Source organism: Prionailurus viverrinus, chromosome D4, assembly GCF_022837055.1.
Source record: "Prionailurus viverrinus isolate Anna chromosome D4, UM_Priviv_1.0, whole genome shotgun sequence".
Taxonomy (NCBI): Eukaryota; Metazoa; Chordata; class Mammalia; order Carnivora; family Felidae; genus Prionailurus; species Prionailurus viverrinus.
The window spans coordinates 41,602,157-41,624,003 of NC_062573.1; the positions used below are offsets into that span (position 1 = coordinate 41,602,157).

Consider the following 21,847-nt stretch of genomic DNA (forward strand, 5'->3'; position numbering starts at 1 on the left):
GGCAGAGGTCACTATTAATATTACAGAAAAAACAGAACAGAGTAACTAAAGTAGGTGAGCTGATGGCCGAAGCAAAAGGTTACAAACAGCCCTGCATTCTCGGGGTCACCACATTCAAGATTCAGTCCAGAGATCTGAAAGGGCAGAAACTCAGTGCTGATGGTGCAGTCACGGAAGATCAACCAAAGAGGGAATAACCCTTCTGGATATCATTCACAATAGCTGAGTGCATATGGCAACACTCTCCACAAAATGTTTCCTGCTTTTCACTTTCCTGATACATGGTAGGATTATCTTCCCTCCCACCACCATTGATATTAGACATGCTCTTTAGTTTAGCCAAGAAAATATAAATAGAAGTGAAATGTGTCATTTCCAGGCTGAAGCTCGAAGAAGCAGGATGTTATTTGCCTGCTATGGTTATTATGGATGCACAGAAAGGACTACAAGGAGCAAGGAAGGCCCTGTGTCAACCTTTGTTGGGCATGTGTGTGAGAAAGAAAGAAATAATTGTTGGGCTAAGCCCCTGAGACCTTGGGGGTATACTGAACATAACCCAACCTACCCTTCCTGTTGTGGTATATGTCCTGAAATTAAAAAATATTTTACATTAAGGCTTCTTAGAGTCAGGGTACATTGATAAGCTAATTAATACTTAGAAGGTGACTTGCTTTTTATATAATCAGAACAAAGAGAGCTGAATAGTGTTTTGAGATGCCTGGAAAAGCATAATGGACCCCTCCTGCACTGTAATAGAGCATACTCTCTGGTAATGGCATTAGATCCACCTGCCAAACACCTCATTTACTCATTCATTCATTCATCCGTCCCAAAATATGTATAGAGTGCTTACTACGTGCCAGACACGGTGCTGGATCCTGGGGATATGAAAGGATTGAGACAGTCCCGCTCCTTACGTATGGACTTAGCCTCTTTACTCTCATTCTTCTAGATTCCATGCAGACCATGTACTTTAAGCCAGCACATATTCCTTTATCATAACCGTTTAGTATCAAACTGCCACTTTCCTTAGTCATGTTTTTGTTCTAAACACACACTCTACATCAGTGCTTCCCAAACTTACCATGTTTCTTTTCTGCTCAATTCCAGACTAGGGCTTAAGTAAAACACTATACAATAAAAATAAGTTACTAGAAAAATTATTTCGTGTGATTGAATGCCAACACAATGGCGATAAGCTATAAAAGTTTCTAAGTCATTACTTGCAGTTTCGGGACTTCTTTCCTTCCAGGTGGACAAAAGTTCACTGACCATCGCTGGTCTGCGGACTATTCTCTGAGAAGGACAAGCAGTGAGGACCTAAGCAAACTAAGGTTTCTGTTTTCATTTGTAAGACCATCTGCCTCTTAATTACCGAAGTTAAAAAGTTTCATGTGCTGGGTACCTCTTCCGATGAGCCCCCATTGCCTATTCAGCCAACCACTTGCATCATTCTTTAGTTAATGTTTTTTCCAATCACCTCACTTTTTATATGGATACATTTTTTAAAAATGTCTACTCCATGTAAATAGAAAAGCTGTTTAACTTACAATAAATAAGACGTAGCTTACACTTACAATAAATAAGTGAATAATAAATAAGTGAAAATCTGTTTCACTTACAATAAATAAGACGTGCAAAGAAGGGTTATGAATAAGTAGTTATTCAAGCCTAGGGAAAGAGAGGCGGTCGCCTGCTCCGAGGAGAACTTAAATCTTACTAATGTGGAACTAAAACTTCCTACTTGACATAATCAGAAAACTGAGAGAAAACTAAAGAGAGCTTTTACTCATTATGTATTTCAGTGCTATGTAATCCTCTATTTATGTTTCCGTCTAAAACCATTTTAAGGACCAAACAGTAGTCTCCCTATTCTTCAGAAAACAGGGCAATATTTTAACTTGCCCAATATGAGGGCTGTTCCAAGTTGTCCACCACGTCTACAGTCACCAATCTGGTGGTCATAATCACACGGATAACTGAACACAAGCATCGAATGTCACCGCTTCCTTTCCTTGGTAACCCTGTCATAGGGACTACTGGCGCTGTAGGCCATAGGCTTACTTCAATTCTGGAAGTAACACTCTCCTCAGGTCTAAACAGTCTTTATGAGATTTTTTTTTTTTCAGCAGACCTCATGCCCAACATGGGGCTTGAACTCACAACCCAAGATTAAGAGTCTCATGCTCTTCGAACTGAGCCAGCCAGGTGCCCCTATGAGACTTTTGGGAGTCCTACCATGAGTACCCAACTAACCTGTATTTTCTTCCTTCTTCCAATAATGATCAGTTTCTTCTCCTGATGAGACAAGAAAAATATTTTTTAAAGACTGTAATTCCCCCTCAGGCTCCTTTGTAGCTACAAAGAGAAAAATTAACTCTTACCCACTTATTTTTTACTGCTTTAAGTGACTTAATCATAATCCACAGTTTTTTAAAAGAATGTTTTGCATGGTGGATACACAAAAATATTTACAGAATCCACCAGCAGTTAGATGCCATGATTAAATTAGGCGATTCACAAAATTCATGTGGTTTAAAAAAAAAATCATGATCCACAATTATAATATTGGTCATATCAGACAGACCTTAGAGGTTTGCCTTGGCCTCTCTGTTTTCATGTACCTACAGCACTATCCAACTCTGAGCATTACTTTGATGTCAGGGAGCAGGAATTCTAAGGACAGAAGAAGAGTCATTTAGCCTGAGTTTACAATTCAAGTTGTGAATTCTACGTTAATTACCCCTAAGTAAACTCCAGACCCAGGCTGCTGTGTGCACTAGCTGCAAATATGCACAGTGTGAATATTTAAGTTTGTGTGATATTCCCAGAGACGTAAATATGAGCTGAATCTTTACAACAACGGAGAGATCCTTCCAGAGGCATCGCTTACCTAATGCTGACCTTTTATCAAAGAATTTTTTTCCCCAACTAACTGTTTCAAATAAATGCTAACCATACAGGGTCTCTTCTCTCCCTTCAGGATATACAAACCACAGAATTCCGATGACTCACCCCAAAATAGCTTATGAATATGCCAGGGGCGGAAGGGCATGCTGTTTGGTTCTCTAAAACTTCCTGCCAAACTGTAGAAACTGAACATACACAGATATTTGGGGACTAACTGTGAGTAATAATGAGAATTTAATCCCCTTTAGTCTTCTGAGTTAGCAACAGCTTGCCTAACATGTCCGGTTACATCCTGTTTGCTACGCATGTGACTTCTCAAAAAAATAATAATATAATATTAATAGCACAATGTTTCATTGTTAAGACTGCTATTATCTATGTCAATGGTTCTCAAACATTGGCAGCCATTTGTAGACTAAGGTCACTTCTTGGAAGAGCTATAAATTCGTGGCTTTATGAAACAAACATATTATTATTATGTCTTTGAAATAAAAAGCCAGGATTCAAGGTATGGAATTTTAAGGCACCCAAGTCCTTAAAAGGGAAAGGCAGTTACGTATATTGATTAGAATCTTGAGTTTGAATCAGTTCTTTCGCCACCTAGGCCACATTTTGCAGGTACTTGGCCTAAGTCCTAATTTCCCCATATGTAAAATGAAGAAAATGGTAATACTGTCCATATTTAAGGTTAGAATTCTAGGTCCATACAGTGAGGATTAAATAGGGAACATCCCTAAATAAGGACTACTGCTAAGTAGCCCAATAAATAAATTATCTAGTGCCATCTCTTTTCACAAATAAAGAATCTGAAGACCAAAGCTACGAAGTGCCCTATGAACAGCCACTCACTCCTCACAGCAATGCCAGGGAAAAGCCCTATAAATGCTGTGGGTAAAAATGGGTTCTGAATCCAGTCAGCCCAAATTCAAGCCCCAGTTTTCATTCTTGCGAGCTGTATAACCTTGGGCAAGTCACTTAATTTTTCTGTGCCCCGATCTTCTCATCTATTAAATGTTAAAATAATATTTAAATATTAAAGTAATAGTAAAGTTTATTAAAATATAATTAAAATAAGAAGGGTATTATTATTAAATAATACTAAACTTTTAAAATTATTATATCAATATTAAAATAATAATAGTATTTCTCTCACAGGGTTGTTAGGACAGCCTAAGAATGTAACATGTAATAGTGCCTGGCGTGTACTGACTAATCAATAAATACTACTACACCGATATGGAAAAGTTCTAGTTCTTCTAAAAACAGATTTTAGAGTAAAATACACATCCACAATGGCAGGCTTGAAAAAGCTATATCCATAAAAGCAACCCAAACCTAAAAAAAATAAAATAAACAACTCAAAAATTTATTTAATGCAATTTACAAGGTCATCGCAATAGGTACAGATGTCTTTTCAGATTAAGGTATGTGTCTTCTTTAACCACGTTTAGGTGTCATATTTCCCTTCTCTTATCGAGAAAGGATACCAAAAAACAACTTAATATTTCAAACAACAGCCACAATTGTTCAAGAGTCATTTTGATCGGACTTTGAAAAGAATGCCGGTATCCAGTTGCCCTTGACATTTGTGGAGGAAGTATAAGGCAATGGGAAAAACACCAGACTCCCCTTTCCAGTCTAGGCTTTGCCATTTAACAAGCTATAGACAAGCTACTCGATCTCTGAGTCGCCATCTATAAAACGGGGACAGCTTCTGCCTTGTTACACATACTACACGGAAACAAGTGTGAGACATGTTTCATAAATAGACTTTGTTCTATTTATATGCATGATTTGTTATGGTGCTTTACCTGAGTAGTTTGCTCAAAACTGTTCTGCAATAGTTAAGCGTCAGAAATATACTTTCCTTTGCTTATTACATACTCAAAGGACACAGAGACTCTCATTTTAAGGAGATGTGTAGAAGAGAAACAGGAGAAAACCTTTCAATCTCAGAGAAAGAAAGAATTTGAAACTTACCAGTATTGACACGTGACAAAGAGGCACACAAGACTATATACTTCTCCATCTCTTGACAATAATTCGTACCCATAATAGACGGTTAAGATGTATCTGTTAAAAGAATGGGCAAGACATGAATTAAAGGATTTATGGTGTCCTAAATTATTTTAGGATTTTAGGATTTATTGTGTCTAAATTGACACAATTAGTATGCCCTCGTTGACACCACTTTATCCCTACTCCCACCCAATTAGTCCCTGATTTGAAAATCACTGACCCAGGCACAGCCATTGATGACCTCCGAGAGCTATATGCCTATAACTGCTAGCACCTTAACAAAAGGTTTAAAATGGGACCGTGGAATCAATAAAGAATTTCTCCTAAACTCATCATTTGTTTTCTAAGCAATAGACTATACTTTGTCTTTGAATTGTCTTAAAATTCTGCAAGTGATTTCAATCCTGAATTGAAACCAAGAGGTCAAAGGACCTGAGAAACCATACTTCCTACCCTCATAGACGTCATTTCCAAAAGTGAGAGAGAAAAAAAAAAAATATCTGCATGACCTTTGTACTCCATTTGTCTCTTGAAGCACCATAAAAACATGAGAAGGAACGTTTTGTGATGCAGGATGGGGGCCTGGACAGGTATGGACCCTCACAGCTCCTCACACCTCCCAGGAAAAAACCTGCTGAACAGAACTCTGCTTGAAGACTTCAGGGAGCATCACAGTTCAGGCTCCTCCCTCCCGGTCACACGGGACCCAAAGATCAGATGGAGACTGGGCTTCAGCGTTGCACGTGTTTGCTGGCACAGGGTCCTCAGTACGTCAGAGCCTCACCTGACACTGACTCATTGCTGGGTGGAAAGCCAAGGCCTAATTGTGTTGGTCATATGTAACTTGCCACTCCCAGCCAAGTATTCCAAGCCCTTTCAGAAATAGTCCACCAACTTGCTTTCCCACTATACCCTGAAATAGACCCCACAGACTTCTGAATTCTCTTGCCTCCTCGAGTTTACTCCTGCCTCATCTGATGGCTTCCCCCCCCCCCCCACGCCCGCCCGCCCCTGCCCTTGCCCTGTTACTGCCGACCTCTGTGTCAAACTTAATGCAGAGGCTGGGAGGCTCCTCTTTGTGGGCTCTCAATAAATATTCATTCCACTCAATTCAGTCACTCTCAGAGATAAGAGGCAGCAAGGATTACCAGATTTCCTAAATACATCTGAAAACCCATTGCCTGGGGTCAGGGTGACAGGAGGTTGTTTCTTTACTGAAAAACCAATTTTCTCAAATGCACAGCAGTAAGCCTCAGTACAGATACTGTGTCTTACTCGAGCTTTATACAAAATTCAACACGTCTGTCACAGGAGCTTATGGCTTCCAAGGCAGAAAATCTAAATCCGTAACAAATTTCTTCCAAAGTAATAGATGGTTCAAAGAGTCGAACCCAACACGAAATACGTATTGGACAAAAATAGCAAAGAGTCAGCTCTTATTTCTTGATATTTCAAACCATATGTTCACCCATTTTCCATGGTAGATTCCTTGTCCTATTTGTTTGTGTACACACTGTGCCTGCCATGTGCCAGGAACATACATATTTTGGATTTTTTTTGGTCACAGAAATAAAGAACGGATGGGTATGGGATTGTGAGAAATCAGGAAAAGCAAATGAAAAAGGAAAGAAAAAAGAAAGACTAAACCTGTGGCAAATCAACATTTATTCTATGAACATAAGCACTTTAGTATGATTTTTGTGTGAATTAACATCTTAAGTCTAAAAAGGAGCCTCTGGAGCCCAATTCTGTATACAGTGGAAAAAGAGACATAACACCTAAGCCTTGAACCCAAAAGAGTAAATTGGGAAAAGGAATTTTCAACACACACTGTTAAAAAAAAATACCGAAGTTATTTATGATAAAAGTGCTGGACATGTGGCCAAACAAAGCTAATTTACCCAGGACTGGCATATTCTACATTTCTATAATTCGAGAGGCAAGAAAGGCCATGATAGGCAAGAGTACAATGTGTATATATATATATATATATACACATAAACAAGCCAATAAGAAAAAGTAGGTGGGCCTCAAAAAATTGGGGGGGACTTAAACAAAATAGAAAAGAGAGAATTTCAGGGACAAAACTGGGAACGATGTTTCCCAGGTGCATGTGTGTGGAATGACTTAAATTAAGACAAACAGTCACCAAGGAGTGAGGAGGAGATAGATCCAGAGCTGTCCCTCCCCTTCCTGAAGAAATCAACAACCTTTTTTTTTTTAAGTAGGCTTCCCGCCCAATGCAGGGCTTGATCTAACGACCCTGAGATCAAGAGTCAGATGCTGTACCAACTGAGTCAGCCAGGCACCCTGAAATCAATGAGGCTTAATTGTAGATGATAATTAGTAATATTATATTATAAATATTAATAATGCCTGTTAACAAGTAACAGCTACAAATCCAAATTGGGTGGGAAAAGGATGGAGAAAGAGAAAGATGTTGAGAAAGATTGAGTTTGGCAAGGCCATTTGGGGATAACTGGGGAAGGCAAGGGCTGTCTCAAGTAGAAGGCGGGTCTGTGGAGCCATACTTGGCCACTGGAGAGGGAACGGCTCTCTTCCGGGTGCACACCTAGCTCTTTTCACATTTATAAGCCAGAGAAAGTATTCTTATATATTACTGAATTTGTTGTTTTCCTTGCCAAATTTATCACCTCCTATCATGGTGTTAGCTTATAGCAGCTACTTAGTAAACAGTTGTTAAATGAAAAGAAAATCAACCAACAATAGAGACTCTGACACTGGCAGACTTTGCAAGGAGCTTAGGTGGGAGTAAGTTCAGCTCTGGTACAGGCTCTTTGGAAAAAACCCTAACCCTGACTCTAAATTTGAGTCTGCCCTCGCATACCCTAAACAAGGAAATTCAGTAAGAATGGTCTCCCAACCTGGACAAAGCTAAACTCTTATCTATTCTCTGCACCTGTAACCGCTTGATTTATAAATAGTTTGCCCTTTTACTTGGCTTCACAGTCAGCTGCACAGCAGAAGAGATGCCTAAGATCACGTTGCTGTCGTGACTAATCTCTGAGAAGAACAGTTCGTAGATGAAAGGGAAAGTATCTCCAGAGCTCTCACAACCAGGAACAGGGTGTGCACCAGCTCCATGCACACAGTTGAAATGCAGACATCTCCTGAGATGTGACTTGTTGAAAGAAAGGAAAGAAAGAAAGAAAGAAAGAAAGAAAGAAAGAAAGAGAAAGAGGAAAAGAAAAAAGAAAAGAGAAAAGAAAAGAAAAGAGAAAAGAAAAGAAAAGAAAAGAAAAGAAAAGAAAAGAAAAGAAAAGAAAAAAGAAAAGAAAAGAAAAAAAGAAACAGTAAAAGCACTGAAAAGGACTGGGGCACCATGGGACAGAAACAGCACCAGAAAATAAAATAATTGACCAGTTTCTGAGGATTTTTGCACTTACATGACTGCTGTTACAGAATCTTAGTTAAAAATACACTGCCCCAATTAATCAATGCAATGACACATTACACAGCCACAGAATTATCATGATGCTTATATGGTAGCATAAAAAGTCCCTTATTTGTTGATCTGATGAGTACTTATCGACCTTCTCCTATGTGCCGGCTCTGCTTTATATGGAGGTGTGCACGAGGGGGCGAAACAGGCAAAAATCTCTGGTATAATGTGCATGATATAATGCTATATCAAGGCCCAGGAAAAAAAAAATCCAGGGCAGTAAAAATCCAGGGCAGGAAAGAGCTTTCGTGGCCTGGCAGACACAGTATTAAATCCCAGTTGTGCTCCTGACGTATATAATCTTCAGCAAGCAATCAGCTGCTCTTGCTGATTCCCTTTTCTATATTTATAATAAAGGGGGACATAATAGCTATTTTGTGGTATTATTGTAAAGATGAAACAAGGTAGAAAATCAATCAGAACTGAATCTGACAATACAATGCCTTAGGTGTCCAAAGAAATCCTCCCAGGAGAGAATACCCCCCATTCACACACATACACACAAAAGTAACATATAAAGTAATTGTTTTTAATGTAATGCATGGCTAAACATGCAAGCTTATCAGGGAAATCCCCAAAGGCCAAAAACAATGAGAAAACACACATGCAGAGAGATAAGCAAGTGCCTGAGACAACATTTCTCTCCTGGGCACCTGCCACACTACTCACATTGGACCCAGGATCAGGGTACCAAAAAGATGGAGGGAAAACCCTAAAGCTTGGATTCCCCAAAGATCACACTTTCAAAGGGGCATGGTGATACTTCCTTGTCTCATCCTTAGATCTGGTTGGAGAATAAATATCCAGAAAGCTACTAGCCATAATTCTGCACTCACACAGATTTAGGACCTTCTGGTCTCAGTACCTGTGTAAACCTTAAAAAATAAAAAGGTGAAAATTTAGATGAAAAGATTCTTGGTTTGCTGGTGCCTCTGTCCTGTGGCCCACTCCCTACCCCACCAGCACCTGACAGCAGTAAATATAAATTCTTTCTACAGGACAGCTCTTTAAACTCCATCTTCGAAGCATTTCCACAGATAAGGTGGCAAGGCACATGGTGTCTACACACAACAAAACCAGCCACTACGGATGAAAAATCCATATAAATAATAAATGTTAACAAGTAGTCGAAAGTATTAAGTCTAATAAATATTTCAAAGAAAGAAATTAGTACAAAAATACATAAAAGGGAATGAGATTTACAAAAATGGCCAGGCAGATTTGTTTAAAAGTAAAACTCCTAGAAATGAAAGATACAATCATTGAAATTAGCAATGTGCTAGGGGAGGTGTCCAGCCCATATACGGGGGCATGTTTATTTCCGTACACTTATATCAATGAGCCTTATGTTTTCATTGTTACTTTTAACAGCTTTATTAGGTACAATTGATATACAAAGAACTGCACATGTTGAACGTGCAATTTGATAAGTTCAGGCAGATGTAAACACCTCGTGGTATCCTCACCATAATTAACACCTTCAACACCTCCTAGTTTCCTTGTGTTCCTTTGGGTTTTTCTTTGTTTTTGGTTTATTTTGGTTTGGTTTGATTTTTTTTTTTTTTTGTAGTCAGAACACCTACCATGAGGTGTGCCCTCTTAACAAATTTTGAAGCGTGCGATCATTGTGTATCATTTTGTTAACTACAGGTACTGTGTTCTACAGCAGATCTCTATAACTTATGTACGACATAACTGAAATTTGGAACAATCACTCCTCCTTTACCCCAGCCCCCAGCCCCTAGAAACTATTACTGTATTCTCTGCTTCTTTTTTTAAGTTTATTTACTTATTGAGAGAGAGAGAGAGAGAGAGAGAGAGAGAGAGAGAGAGAGGTGGGGGAGGGGCAGAGAGAGAGAGAGAATCCCAAGCAGGTTCTGCACTGTCAGCACAGAGCCCGACGTGCCTCACGAAACCACAAGATCACAAACTGAGCCGAAATCAAGAGCCGGACAGTGAACCGTCTGAGCCACCAGGAACCCCAGCTTCCAAGTTTTTATATAGATGTTTGTCACAAATTTAATAGTGAAAGAGGAAAAGAGTAAAGAGAGAAAGAAGAAGTAGAAGATGCGTTTTGCAATCTATGGAGCTATAAACTCTTACCTCCTGTCTTACAGAAAAAAAAAAGTCATTTCAATGCCTCTACTTTCCTAGTTATTTCCAATTCACTCATCTAAAAATTTCTGCTGGAAACCGGGCATACTTTCAACCTCTTGAGGAAGCAAATTGCTTACATTTACTACCCGATGTTTAAAATGCAATTAGTCTTGAGATGTTTGTCTGAGTTTGGTATTCCGTGCTGTGTTTAAAAGGCGGCGTGAAAAATTAAATAAATAAATAAATAAATAAATAAATAAATAAATAAAAGGCTACGTGATCACATTGTCTGAGATCTTTTTCCAAAATACAGAAATGAAATTCAAATATTTTCCCTTCACACTGATAATTTTACTCACTTTAACTCCCTCTCTGGACCTTTTGTATGGCATTCTCTCTTAGTCCTCGGATGTCTACACGTTTGTGCCTCGGGTTCATTACACTCAGCTGACCCACCACACCCCGGCCAGAACTTCAAAAGAAGCTGGGAACAGCCGCACTTGTTCTAGCTGGAAGATCATCCCAAGTCCCTCCCTGTTTACTCTTGAGATGTTTGGGCCTTTCATCTCTAGTTCTCAGATTCTGGCACAATAACCCAGCTCTGACGTCAGGATCTAACCCTCCGGATTCCAGGCTGTCACTGAAATGTTTATGCCATGATGATTCTGTGGCTGTGCTCTCCACACTAATTGTACAGTTGCCACCGCCTTGAGTGAGAAATCTCCCTATCTAGGACGAGCCTTCAAATCCCCAGATGACGGGGATTTGGACATCTACTGTTTCTTTTCATACATCCCAGCCACACCTGGAAAGATTTATATCATTAGCCATAGTTGAAACAGGACTTTTAAATGATCCACTGTATGATATCATTGATTTTTTTTCCCTGTAACTAAGATAAAATCAACGTTCTTGTTACACTTTCAAGGTATATTTTTGTTATTTGTTTGTTGTTTTATTTTAGAGAGAGGCAAAGGGGGAGAGAGAGAGAGAGAGAGAGAGAGAGTGAGCCAGTCTTAAGCAGGCACCACACTCAGCAGGGCCTGATCCTGTGACCCCTGGATCGTGACCTGAGCTGAAATCAAGAGTGGACCTCTCATCTGACTGAGCCACCCAGGCGGCACCTTCTTGTTACACTTTCAAATCTACTTCAGCAAAGTGACATGCCCAATATACGTGAAAAGTGGCCTTCTCTGAAGTTTTCTCAAGGGTTGGAAAATGCAAGGAAATACACCTCACAACCCAGGGAAAATTTTCCCAAAAAATGTTTCTTACTCATCTTTCCCTACCAAATACAACATCCAGCAGTAGCCTCCCCCCACCCCCCGTCTCTCTGTGCCTCTCTCTCTCTCTGAATCTCTAGCTGATTGCTGCTTTCTAACTTCCATGCAATTATAAAAGAGAATGAGGAATATCACTATGAACTCATTTGAAACAACTTCCCAAAGACGTCGTGAAGTGACCGACAGCACAATGCATAACATCATATATATTATACTACCTTTTGTGTAACGAGTTATACATATACCTGCATATCTTTACAAAAAAAACAATAAACGAGAAACCTGAAAACAATGCCCATGGTTACCTACAAAGAGTAGGGGAACCTGGTGGAAGGAATATGCAAGGCAGTGACATTTCCCTGAGAATTCCTGTTTTTATAGTTATTACTTGAAATCATGTAATTACATACTCAAAGAATAAACATAAATATAAAAAGAATAAAAAGGATAAAAAAGGATAAAAAAGAAAAACTAACAAAGCAAAGTGAAACAAATGAATCCAATGTTATTTCCAAAAAAAAAAAGGCCCATAATATTACAGGGATGGAACAGCAGTGAAAGAACTAGCCCAAGTCCCTAATGACCACAGTATCTGACTCTTGGCCTTGGGCCCAGCATAAAGTAGGGAGTGGAGAACAGCAAACACATTCTAAATTCTTATTAACAGGTTTGTTTTCTAATTGCATGGGCAAAAAGGTCCTGGAATTATTTTATATCTATTATAGGATTTAGAGAATAAAGTAATGCATCGAGATTGTTGAGAACCATGGTTTTCTCACTGGGAAGAATGGGCAAACTGATATGAAACAAGGAAGGCAAAAACCCTGGAGGATACAACTGAATTGGTAGTATCAGTGTGGACTCCAGACATCTGTTTTTGTTTTTGTTTTATTTTGAGGGAGAGAGAGAAAGAGCACATGCACATGTGCACAAGCCGGGGAAGGCAACGTGTGAGAGAGAAAATCTCAACAAGCAGGCTCCACACTCAGCACAGAGCCCAACAGGGGGCTCAATCTCACAACCCTGGGATCAGGACCCGATCCAAAATCAAGAGTCAGATGCTCAACCGACTGAGCCACCCAGGTGCCCAAGATTTCATATATATATATATATATATATATATATATATACACAGACACATGTATATATATATACACACACACACACATACATATGTATATATGTCTACATATATACATACATATGTATATATATGTTTCTATGTGTATGTGCACATATATATTTATGTATGTGCATATGTATTTACATATAGCCTGTATTTTCATAATTTATATATGTGTATATGTATGGTGTGTGTATACATATAGATGCTGTCAATAGAATTCTATTCACAAAATGGCTTAAAGGCTATCACAGTAGTAATGAACACCCCTAGTGCCCAGATATTAATCTCAAATACCATTCCTCAATAAGGGAACCGAAAATCCTAGTTTCCTTGACACCAGACTTCATTTAACTGCTCAAACTAAAACTTTTTAATTAACTTTTAAAATGAATAGCCATTACTAATGATTAAAGATCTCCAAATGCTCTCCATGTTTTTTTGAAAGGTATATAAAGACCCTCAACCTTTAATACTTTAAAATCAAATCAAATTCCTAGAGTACTTTGGCAAATAACTTATTAAAATCCTTAAAGAACCTTATTTTATCATTTGAAACAGAAATAAGCTGTTGATATGAGTTTACTGGGTTTGGGGATAGCAAAAATGTCAGAATGCTAGAAGACATAAAACTCTGTCTATATCTATGTCACCCAAGAAACTATTTAGGAAATTAACTTGTAAATAGAGTAGTCTTAATGTGGAAAACACATCTATCTTTTGCTTCAACAAACTTTTCCTAGATTAGATAGAAGTTATTCAGGAAGATCTCTGATCTACGAGTTAAGTCAAAGGTTTGTCATTAATGCTTCTTCTAACCTCCTTGAGAATAACTAAGTGAACATTTTTTTTTTCATCTAAGACAGTTGACCATATAAGGAGAGTTGTACACCTTTGTTCACTCCAGGCGACCTCCTGTTTTGCATCCTATTTCACTTGATTTAACTTTTTGGCACTAAACCTACAGTTTTGTTCCCAGTAATAGTTAGCAGACTTAGCAGACTAGCCGATTGTAAAGAGTGGCTTACCATAAACATGGTCTTAGCGTGTTCTTCTTTTAATGAGGTGTGACCTTGGGTTCCTTCATGGGACTTAGGTTCAGATGGCATCAGGAAGCAGCCCTAACTCGTCAGCAAATGACTCAGCCTGCTTCCTACTGATAAGGCCAATGAAGAAAGGAATGGCCAAAGCCCCAAGGGGGGGGAAACCCCTAATTGGGAAGGACCCAAGACACCATCCTAGGCAGTTAAACCTATAGTCTACCGGGGATCTGACTACAGTCAGTTCGCCAGCCAGTCAGCGTGGGTGTCCTGAAAACTCAAAACAGGAAAGACACCTGGATTTCATTCAGGTCTACTAGTTCATTCTTCAGAGATCAAAAGTGAGGCGAAGCGAATTGCCCAAGACTAAACAAAACAGTGGCACACCTGGGACTAAAACTCTAATCTTTGGTCTAGGTTCCAGAATTTTCTCTGGAACAGAATTCGTGTAATGCTGATCTTTTATGTAAGCTGTTTTAATCAGCTCATGGATATAATGTACACAAGTTATTAAATGTATATAAAGGAATTGTTGAGGTAAAATTGCCTATTTTTGAAAAACATTACAGATGAAAACAAAGGCAAGTGATGCGTTGTAAAGGAAATGAACAAAAATGCTTAAAGCATGGCGCGTTAGCGCTGAAAACATAACTGAAAGATTGTCTGCTTCAACGATTTTACAAGGAGTTTTTTGTTACTGCTGTGTGTGGGGGGTGGGGTGGTGGTTATGTTTTTGGGGGGAAGGGGAGAGTGTTTTGTTGTTTTGGTTTTGCTTGTTTAGTTCACTTTAAACAGCGCCCCCTGAGGCACCTTTTTCATTCCCAAGGACTCAATCCGTTTCAAAAGCCCCATCTACTTCAGCCCCGGGTTTTCTTTCAAGGGAACTGAAGGCCAGACACCGAGGTCTTTCCGTGAGAAGCAGAGACGTTACTTAATGAAGTAACGGAATAAAAATACTGTCTTCATCCGTTCTTACTAGGCTGCAAAGGGAGACGGAGAGAAAGGGGAGGAAGTGGGGAGGGGCATCTATCCTCTGTGCCCCTTGCCCGGAACCGTGTGTTGCGTCCGGCCCCGGGCCAGACCCGCAAGCCCAGAGGCCGAGCCGGCGCGGACGCGCAGCCACACAGCGCCAGGGACGCCGCGGCCTCCTGGAGACTGGGAGGAGGTAGGAGGTGGCCGGAAGGCTGGAGATCCGCTCCGCTGCTCGGGTGGGAGGAGGAGCGCAGCAAGGTGCGGGCTCATTCAAGAAGCCAACATCTGGAGAGTGAATGCAATACTGCAGGAGGCTGCAAAAGCAGAAGATCGCGTCCCTGCGGGGATGTAGTTTACGGTCAAGTTGGATCCCTGGGGGGCGGGGGGGGGGGGGGGGGCGCGCGCGCGTGCGCGCGCGAGCGAGCGGGACGGGGGTTGGGGGGGGCGCTAAGAAAGAAGCCCCAGAGGCAAATTCTTAGGAGAATTTTGTTGAGCTAGTCCAGAACTAGTTGGTATATATGGATATCCTGCTGAACTGATAAGACACAATGCAATCTTTAAAGGTCTTTTTGCAAAAGATGTCTGCCCGTTACGAGGGTTTCAGAAATACCAGCCTGCGTCACAATTGCTTTGGATGATGAATTAAAATGCCTTAGATCCAAATGTTAATCTTGATCCTGGGGACCGTGAGAATCTAGCTTGGTGCTCCGATTTAGTAAATAACTATGGAAGTTAGTTACATGAAAGAATCATAAGATGGCAGGGTCATTAAAAAACCCATCAGGCTCAGCACCTTTTTCCCCCCAAAGTTAAATATTTAAAACAGTCAAAGCAGACATTTATTTAACTTAAAGTTAATACCTTCTCAGGTATATTAATGACTCATTAATCGCTTATTTCACACAACACATTTTCACTGACTACCATGTTCAAAGTAATGAAGGACAATCTACCAAGGAAAAAGAATAGTAGACAGCCCATTTACTTGTAAATCAATGCACCATTATAGGCCAAAGTGGAGATAAAAGTTTAGTGTGTGAAAAAAAAAAAACTTACTGTGTGATAAAGAAGTTTAGTATGTGATAAAGTTACTATCAAAAAAAATTAATAAGGAAAGGAAAGGTTATCCCTTAATATGATATGAAAATGAAATAATTGGCAAAAGTCCTGTTTGTGCTTTTCATCACACCATACTCCTAAAGTTAATTCAGAGAGAATGAAGGATAAAGTATTTTTAAAAATCATAAATCGACAGAGGTAAATTTGAGTATATATTTACTATTTGAGAATGGGAAAGACTAAGTAAAATCTTTGAAAGAAATAACAATAAAAGCCATTGATAGGCTTGACTGTAAAAATGTAAAAGTTCTTTAGGAAAAAACAAATGAAATTAGAAGAAAAAGAAAAATATTTACCAACATAAGACACACAAAATGTTTATATCTTCACTGTAGACAAAATATTAACAACTCAGTGAGATGAGCCCTGAAAGAGAAAGTTGGTCACACATTATAATAGGCAAAAACTTACAGTTATGGATATAAACATTTGAAAAAATAGTTCAAAAAACACTGAAACATAATTCATTCTCACAGAAAGTTAAAAGAAAAAAAGAAAACAGATGTAGTATTTCATACATCAATTTATCAAAAAGATTGCATTTTAGTATTTCATGCTAATGAAGTTGAATTAAAATTAGTGCTCATTTTCTGGAAAAGGAAAATAATTTCTGAGGGATAATTAAGCAATAGATACTAAAAAGCTTACAAGTATTCATACTCCTGAACACAATAATTCCATTTTAGGGACGTATGCCATGGAGTAGTCATAGATTCACACAAAGATTTTTAAAAATAATAATTGTTGCTCAATGGCTTGGGAAATGCATAAAATAAAATGTAAATTGTAAAAAGTAGGTTACAATAGCCACACCAAAGACTGCAGGAAATATTCCAGGATATTGAATGGTCATCACTGGGTCATGAAATTGTGATTGATTTTCCAACATTTTTATAAGGAACATGAATTACTTTCATAACCAGAAAAATAAATATTATAAAATGGAAAGCAATGTAAAAGAACAAAAATAATCTATCCAACATTCTCAGGAAGCCAACTACTATAAAAATTAAAAAGGAAGAACTTTTAGGAGCACCCGGTTGGCTCAGTCGGTTAAGTGTCTGACTCTTGGTTTTGGCTCAGGTTGTTTTCTCAGTTGGTGAGATCAAGCCCCACATTAGGCTCTGGGCTGACAGCTTGGGATTCTCTCTCCCTCTCTCTCTTTCTCTCTCTCTGTCAAAATAAATAAATAAAAACTTAAAAAAAATTTTTTTAAATAGCAAAACTTTTATTTATTTTTTTTGTAAATTTTTTTTCAACATTTATTTATTTTTTGGGACAAAGAGAGACAAAGCATGAACGGGGGAGGGGCAGAGAGAGAGGGAGACACAGAATCGGAAGCAGGTTCCAGGCTCTGAGCCATCAGCCCAGAGCCCGACGCGGGGCTCGAACTCACAGACCGCAAGATCGTGACCTGGCTGAAGTCGGACGCTTAACCAACTGTGCCACCCAGGCGCCCCAATAGCAAAACTTTTAAATTGACTCTCTAAAGTATTATGCAACTTAAAACTAAGGATTTTTTTAGCTTAATCCCGGAGACAATAATTATTTTTACTATAATAGATCACAAGTCTGTCATCATCATCATCATATATTATTAGTATGTTCCTTCAAATAAGTGGCTTTTATGATTTCTAGTGACTTTTCACATTATTTTTGCATAATTATAACACAGGGAACTTATTGTTAAAATATGAGATAATGATGTAAATTTGAATATATTGACTATATTAAAATTGAATATATTAAGATTGTGAATTGGCTATATGAAATATATATTGAATATATTAAAATTGTTAATTTTGTTAAGTTGTGATAATGGCACGGTTTGTACATAAAACAGTCTTTTAATTAGCAATGCATACTGAAGCATTTATGGGCAAAATGACACAATGTCTGGAATTTGCTTAAGTGCTCTAGGCCCTCCTCACACACAAAAGTGAGGGTCAAAATGAAACAAGATTGCAAAAATATTTATAACCCTTGAAGCTGGATGATGGGTTCATGAGAACTTATACATTTTTCTCTACTTTTGTGTATGCTTTAGATTTTTCACAATTAAAATTTTTTAAAAGCCCAATGGAATAGTTTGGGTAGCTACCAATAAATACTTTTCTCAGATAGGAAAGAACATCATCCAAAAGAAATCCGACAGAATGACACATTTGAAGGCAGCAGAATCTTTCCTCAGCACTTTGTATCTTGTTCAAGTGTAAAATACCACTTGCTTCCGAGTTGCCTCCCCTCCACACCCCCCATGTTCTTCTCCTCTCTATTAAAAATGTTTGCCACTACATGAATACTAGCAGTGGGTCAGGAACCATGGTGATAATGTTTTAAAATCTCAATAACCTAAATGCGGTGTAACGTATTTTTTAAAACCATGTTCTCTAATGTATATATTTTTAATAAGTAATAGAAGCATATTACTCCATTTCTATTTTTTAAATAAGTCAACATCCCCATCAGTTATAAATGGAAATAAAAATGTCTTTGTGGGGCGCCTGGGTGGCTCAGTCAGTTAGGTGTCCGACTTGAGCTCAGGTCATGACCTCACGGCTCGTGTGTTCGAGCCCCGGGTCAGGCTCTGTGCTGACAGCTCAGAGCCTGGAGGCTGCTTCTGCTTCTGTGTCTTCCTCTCTCTCTGCCCCTCCCCCACTCACACTCTGTCTCTCTCCTCAAAAATAAATAAACAATTAAAAAAAATTTTTAAATGCATTTGTATAACTGTTGCCAATGTCAATCTGCAAAAAAGTACCATCCCCAGAATTGGCCCTACTGTGCTATATTCGGTAAAGTGTTCCTTACTGCTAGAGCAGGGAGCAGAGTTTGGGAGGACCATTAAGATGAGATGGACTGCTGTAGATATCTTGTGTTCTTCCAATTTTTTTCTTTTCCCCTGCTTTAGATTTCAGATGGGAGGTAGTACAGAAACATATTATTACAGAAAATGAAACCTCTTACTTATGAAAATCTTTCATCACTTTAAAACCGATATGAGACTTCCTCCATATGGCCGAGCGGACTCTGTCCCAGAGTCTTTAGTTGGCCTGTTTTAGTGGTGATACGCAAACACAATGGGACTTGAGGCCATCAGGTTTCTTTGATTCTAACACATCCTCATAGTCCTTACCCATCTCTGAACTTCTGGCTCTGTGACCCATTCCCATCCTTGGCTGCCGCACCACCATAGGTCTTAATGTTTATAAGTTTTTCCCTTTCTGCAGTTTCCCCCCAAAGGCCTTGATTTACCATGCTTTCGGTTATTCCCTTTTGCCTTAACTTTAGTTCCAATGCGTTCTACATGCCCGCCTCCAAGTTTTTTTTAGCTTTCCTACTTCCCTGCCCCTCCTCCAGCCACTCAAACCACAACCCAATATAACTCAACATAAGTATCTGATGCTCCCAGGGCTACGGACTTGTGATATCGCATCTACCAGCCCTAAGCACTTGATTCTCACAACATGTCGCTTTGAAAAATATTACAAAAGATATGCTGATAATACGTATTCTCTTGGGGTGTTTTGACCATCACCTTGGTCAGAAGGAAAGGATGTGGGCTTCATGTACAGTTGTGGGAAAAATGACACATATATTTTGAAAGTAGGACTTTCCTCATACTCGCTCAATGCAGATACTGCTTCCTGGTAATAAGGAAAATGAGTAAAAACTTAAACTTGAGGCTAAAACCAAAAGCTTCATTTGAGTCAGTATTTTCTAATTTGCCAGAAACCAATCTTACACCAGAAAAGTGGACCAGATTGAAAAAGAACTTAACTTTGAATTTCACTTAATGTCCCTCAGTTCGCATTTAAACATTGTGTAACTGAAAATATTTTCTTTTCAACTCTTCATCTATTCCATGAAACACCTTTTTACTGTGGACTACTCTAGTCAATACAACCAACATTGCCTAGGCATCGGTTATGTTCAAAATACTGAAAATATAAATGTGTCATAATAATCAGAGCTCAGTTATTGAGTGCCTACTCTGTGCACGGCAAGTGTCGTGTATTATTTAACCCTAATGGCAAAAGTCTGAGGCAGAGGGCCTGTTATTTTCAACTACTAAACTGAAAATTCCTTCTCAAGCTAAAAACTTTAGAGATCGAAGTTTAGAGATACTCTAAAGTATTATCAAAAAAGTGAGTTACATTTTTAAACGAAAAAATGACATAAGAAACACATACAGGCTGGAGGCAAAGGTACTGAAGACCATCTCCCACTTATGCAGAGTCTGAGTTCACAATGGGCCTTACCATTGATGTCCTACTATAAGAGTTTCATTGTTTGTTAGCATTTCTTCCAGGAGATGGGAAGGTGTGGGGATAAGAGGAGAAAGGAGAGAAAAATAGAATTAAATTTTTTCAGCTGCTCTGGGGAGAAGTTGGTTAAGGGATAATTGGAAATGACTGATTTAGTCAAGATTTTGAATTCACCATAATCTCCAAGATCCAGATATATATATATATATATATATATATATATATATATATATATATATATAAAAGTTGGAAATTAAGCGAGAAAGCATTCACTTTTGGCCACCTATAAAAACTAAAGGCTTTCTCTACATTATCCCATTTAGTAATTACAACCATACGACGTAGTAGGTTTTCACATTCCTATTTTATAGATAAGGAAACCAAGTCCCACAAAGATAAAGTAATGTGTTGATGCATCAAAATTGTGGTATCTCGGGGGTGGGTAGCTGAGAAGCCTCGAGAAAAAACTGAGTTTTGAGCTCAGGTAGGTATGAGTTCAAATTAGAGCTCTGATACATTCTCGCTATGTAACCTTGGACCAATTCCTTAACCTGTCTGAACTTCTGTTAACTATAAAATGGAGAGAATAATGCCTATTACATAGAAATACTGTAATAATTAAATGAGGTAACATGTGAGGTAGATGATAGTTCTTCAAATGATAGTTTGAAATGATAGTACAGATTATATTTATTCAGATTCCTACCCAATGTGATTAATGTAATAAAGGGAGAATCTAGGTCTGTCTCACTTGGGCCACGAATTTCCCCCAAATGGCAGTCGCTGTGTCCTAGAGTCAAAATGTAGAGAATGACAGAAAATAGGATGAAGTATATATGAGGTGTGGCCAAAATAAGGAGGGCCAGAGAGAGCTATTCATATTGAATGATACCATATCAAAGTTTCTTTCAAACAATGTAAACCACATTTGGAAAGGAATTTATTGGAAAGATATGGGATGGAGTACCTCACAAAACCAAAAAAAAAAAAAACAAATAATGAGACTTCTCACACAATGACTGCCTCACCAGTCATAAAGGCAGGTTGGATAATCTCTTCAGATACTGCCATGGCAATGAAGCCTCCAATCATTTTCCCTTCTTAAGACACTCCCTAGGATACAAGATCCTGGGAGAGAGTGTCAGCCTATGTTGGGTCACATACCTGCTCCTTGGTTAGTCACCTTGAGTGGTAGTCTGGTACACTTCAAATGACAGGTCCTAATTGGGAAGGCATGATTCACCAGGGAAAATTGGGGCCCTGTTAGAGAAGGAGTATGGACAGGTGAAAACAACTGGGTCTACAACAAAGTATATGTGGGTGGTGTGAGAAAAGGCACAGGAGGAAACCTCTTTTATATCATTGATCAAAATGTTTTACAAATGTTCCTTTACCTGGGGGTTCCATGACAGTGTGGACTTCTTGAGGGCTAGGGGCTACTTTGAATATTTGTCCTCAGTGTTGGTCACACAGAGAGCTCTCAATAAATCTTAGACTCACAGAAATTTCCTAATTTACCGCACAAGTGTCACCATGGAACCATTATTGGTTGGATC

General features: G+C 38.8%; 1 long non-coding RNA gene across 13 annotated transcripts in view; it reads right to left on the reverse strand.

Moving 5' to 3' along the window:
- LOC125150883 (uncharacterized) overlaps positions 1–21,847 on the reverse strand; it is a 195,719-nt gene that overhangs the window by 25,377 nt on the left and 148,495 nt on the right. For all 13 annotated transcript variants that reach the window (XR_007146524.1, XR_007146523.1, XR_007146522.1 and 10 more), the window contains 2 exons: positions 4,891–4,983; positions 2,257–2,298 (listed from right to left, as the gene is read on the reverse strand). This is a non-coding gene — a long non-coding RNA (uncharacterized LOC125150883). The remainder of the gene's footprint in view (positions 1–2,256; positions 2,299–4,890; positions 4,984–21,847) is intronic.